The sequence below is a fragment of the Pogoniulus pusillus genome, unplaced genomic scaffold (assembly GCF_015220805.1).
Source record: "Pogoniulus pusillus isolate bPogPus1 unplaced genomic scaffold, bPogPus1.pri scaffold_69_arrow_ctg1, whole genome shotgun sequence".
NCBI classification, from domain to species: domain Eukaryota; kingdom Metazoa; phylum Chordata; class Aves; order Piciformes; family Lybiidae; genus Pogoniulus; species Pogoniulus pusillus.
In genome coordinates, this window is record NW_026974716.1 from 48,916 (window position 1) to 53,220 (window position 4,305).

A 4,305-nucleotide genomic window follows, 5' to 3' on the forward strand; every position below is an offset into this window, starting at 1 on the left:
AAACCCAACAGCATAAACCAGAATCCCAAACCCAGAAGCTCCCTGACTGCCACTCTTTCTGCCACCAGGCCTGCATCCAAGAACCCAGAAGCAGCAACTGCAACTGGAAGCCTCCCATGCTGCAAGTTGAACTTCAGGCCCCACCATACTTTGCTGCAGTCAGCACTTTCATTTTTGCAGCTGGCCTGGCTGCAGCAGGCTGTGAAGAACAGCAGCAGCTTCAGCTCAACCCATGGCATTCTCCATCCCTTATTCTAGGCCATCTGCATCCTGCCCAGCAGCAATCAGCATCAAACAACAAACATCATAGGTCAGTTCCTGTTCATTCTCACTCACTGTGAGATCCCTTTGCAGCACACAGAAGGCTGCTCACTGCAGCTGCTCTGCAGCTCCACTCTGCTTCTCTACAGTCTGGATCAGTCCACGACCAGTTCAAACGGTGGGGCTGTGTTCCCACCCCTGGGGCAGTCGAGTGGGGCAGTTGAGTCCAGGACCTCCTTCCACCCCTCCAAGTGAAAGCAAACTGTGCCTTCATTCCAGTGCTCAGCTTCCAGCACATGCAGGAGTGCAGATCCCTTTGGCACAGCAGAAATAAAGATGGGTTCCACCTCATCAACCTGCCAAGCCCTCAGTTCTGTGCAATCCAACAAACCAGTTGTGTCTCTCCTCCAGCTGCTTGGAGCAGAGTCTCTCTGATTCTGACTGGGATCATCTGCATCTTGTGCAGATGCTGTTGGAGTCTTCTCAGCAGAGTCAGAAGCAGGATCAGTCTGTTTGTTCTTCTTGGGTGATGTTCCACTGCACACCAAGGCAGCATCTTCAAGGCAGAACTCCCCTGGAACTCAGGTACTCCTGAAGCTAGGCCTGCAGTGGCTTTTCCATCCCACTTCCTCATCTCCTCCCTGTGGTCATGCAAGGAAAACCACAGGGTACGCTGGGGTGCAGACCTCCTAGATTCTCTCCCAGACAGCACAGCAGCTGTTCCTCATGTCTGAAGCACAGGCCTGGGCAGAGGGGGATTTTCCTCACCTCCCTGAGACCTTTGCTAGTTCCATCCACTGACCTTGGCCATCTTGCTGTTGTAGTAGGCCTGATAGGCCCAAAACAGGCTTACACATGTCCTGGCTTGCCCAGGCATGTTTTTCTGCTCCACAGGAGAAGCAACTGTGGGAAAGAAGACAAAAGAACCTGGAGCCACTAAGTCTAAGGACTCTGCCTGCCCAGATTTGTCTTGGTCCTGCGGTAAATAAGGTACACAGGCATAGCTTGTGCCTGCCTTGTGCAAGGCCTATGCTTTTCCCAAATTTGGGTAAAGCAAGCCTATGGCTTTGCCTAATATGGTCAGGCTTGGCTAACTGCCATTCTGAGTCCAAAGGGCAACTGATCTCGGCCCACACTGATAAAAGAGATATGCAGGTAAATGCAGTGTGCTCCACTGTGGTCTGCCATTGTATTCGTGCCTGCCGTTGCCTGCTGCCATTGCTTAGTGTCTTATTGCTTGCCTGGAAACTCCACTGCTGTGAGTTTACCAGGAACAGACTCTAAATGCCTGCACACGATTGGCCTGCGTGGCCAGTGTGACATTATGCTGAGACTGCACATTGTGAGACTTCCTGCCTGCACCTGAAAGTCTCCTGCTAAGATGAGAAGTCCTGGAGATACACAGGTTGTCCAGAGGAGCCAGGAGACAAGGTTAGAGTCTGTCTGCCTCCTTTCCCCAGAAGCCTGGGAAGAATCAAGCCTCAGTGGCCAACAAGACAGTGTTCCCTGAAAGCGTTTGGGCACTGCCTGGGCTGCAGCCAGCCCCCATGAGTCGGATAATTTTGTAAGTAAACACTTAAAAGCCTCTTTGTAATTCTCCACTGCCTTCTGCCATAAGCAGAAGTCCTTGAGTCCATCTGGTGGGCAAGCAATGTATTTACCACAAGTGGCATTTGGCCACAAGAACCTTCTCTCCCAGTTCAGTTAATGTTTCTATTATTTTGCTGGTTATTACTGGATCTGGTTATTATCTGTAAAACATTTCCATGGCCGTGCAAAGAATCTATTATTATTATTATTATTAAAATTAGTGGTCAGGGCTGGCAGAGTTCTGAATATCAAAGTTAATAAAGAAGATTCATTTGGGAAAAAATAGCATCTCGCAGTAATTAATTTCCCCTTCATAACACATGCAAAGCCTGATAAGCTGAAGAGCTGAGCAAGCAAACAGCTCTCTCTTGCTTGTGTGCCTTGGCTCATCCTCATCTGTGATGGTTTGGGTTCTTACCCGCCCCCCCCCACTTTTGAACTTGCCCCAGCTAACTCAGACGGCCTCTGGGAATATAAATGAAGCTATTTATTTTACAGCAGCAAATATACAGGCAGCTATTTACAATATATACAGTTATATACAGAAATATACAAAGGATAAACAATACAGAAGCACAACTCCCCTCCCAGAAACCTGAGTCCCCAGGAGGGGCTCTCAAACCACCCCAACACCTCCCCTTGCCCTCTCAACCCTACCCCAGTTCTCAGAAAGAAGAGAGGTGCAGCCAAGAGGTTAGGGAGCAAGGTTAATGAGAGCAAGGTTAATGAGATGCAGCTTCGTCAAAGCCCAGAAGCAAAGTGAGTGACAAAATGGAGAATGCTATACTTCTTCCCAGAACTCTCAGCGAGACTGTGAGAGAAGTTGACATCAATTGTTTTCATTTTTCACTGCCTGTTATCTAGTTCTTTTACCAAAACATTCCAGCTTGCTTCAAACTAGCACAATCCACCCCTGTCTACTTCGCTCAGAGTATCGCTGAGAATTATCCAATCTAATCTAAACCAATATTTACACTAAAACAATATATACAAGTTCAGTTCACACTTCTATCAGATGTAGGTGATTCAAAAGCTCAGAACAGGGACTCCCAGGTGATGTTGGGTTCGTGCTCACGTACTGTAGATTTCTCTCAGTGTTGGACGCCGATGGTACCTAGAACAGAAAACTCCTAACAACTTGTATCATACACTCTGAATTTAAACTCTCTCAGCTAAGGTTAGATTTCTCTGTGGCACACACTGGATTTCACCATTCTCCTGCATTACTCAGTATGTATGACCAGGACCTTCAGCAGACACCACCCCTCGGACAGGTTTCCCTTCGCCCGAAGGAGAAAATACCCAAACAGTTTTCCCTAACAGATTCTTTTCACCTACAACAGGAACTTTATCACCGTCTACTGTTTGGGCCAAATCTGATTGTGCAGGTCCTGCTCTGTTTACTGAACCTCTACTATTCAACAACCAGGTAGCTTGTGCTAAATGTTTGTCACAGTTTTTCAGAGTTCCACCCCCCATGGCTTTTAGGGTGGTTTTCAGCAAACCATTGTAGCGCTCAATCTTCCCTGAAGCTGGTGCATAGTAGGGTATGTGATAGATCCACTCAATGCTGTGCTCTTTGGCCCAGTTTTTCACAAGATTGTTCTTGAAATGAGTGCCATTGTCTGACTCGATTCTGGAGTTCCATGTCTCCACATGATCTGTCTCTCCAAGCCAAGAATGGTGTTACATGCAGTAGCATGTGGAACTGGATAGTTTTGCAGACATCCAGTGCTGGCCTCTACCATCATCAGCACATACTGCTTGCCAGAACGAGATGGGGGTAAAGTGAAGTAGTCAATCTGCCAGGCTTCACCATACTTGTACTTTGACCATCTCTCACCATACCATAAGGGCTTGATTCGCTTAGCCTGCTTAATAGCAGCACAGATGTCACAGTCATAGATGACTTGGGTGATAGCGTCCATGGACAAGTCAATTGACCTATCACGAGCCCATCGGTATGTTCCATCTCTGCCTTGATGTCCAGATGAGTCATGGTCCCACCGAGCTAAGAACAGCTCACCTTGGTGTTTCCAATCAAGGTCAATGTCAAGTTCAGAGTTGGTATCAACTTGAGCAATCTTATCAGCTTGGTCTGCCTGCTGGTTGTGTTGATGTTCCTCAGTAGCTCTGCTCTTAGGCATGTGTGTGTCTACGTGCCGCACCTTCACTGGAGTTCTCTCCAGCCATGCATCAATGTCCTGCCATAGATCAGCACACCAAATAGGCTTTCCTTTCCTCTGCCAACCATGCTTCTTCCAGTCCTTTAGCCAACCCCATAGAGCATTGGCTACCATCCACGAGTCGGTGTAGAGGTAAAGGATAGGCCAATTCTCACGTTCAGCCACATCAAGAGCAAGTTGGACAGCTTTTACCTCAGCGAACTGACTGGATTCTCCTTCTCCATCTCTCGCTTTGGTAACTCTCCTGGTAGGACTCCAGACTGCTGAC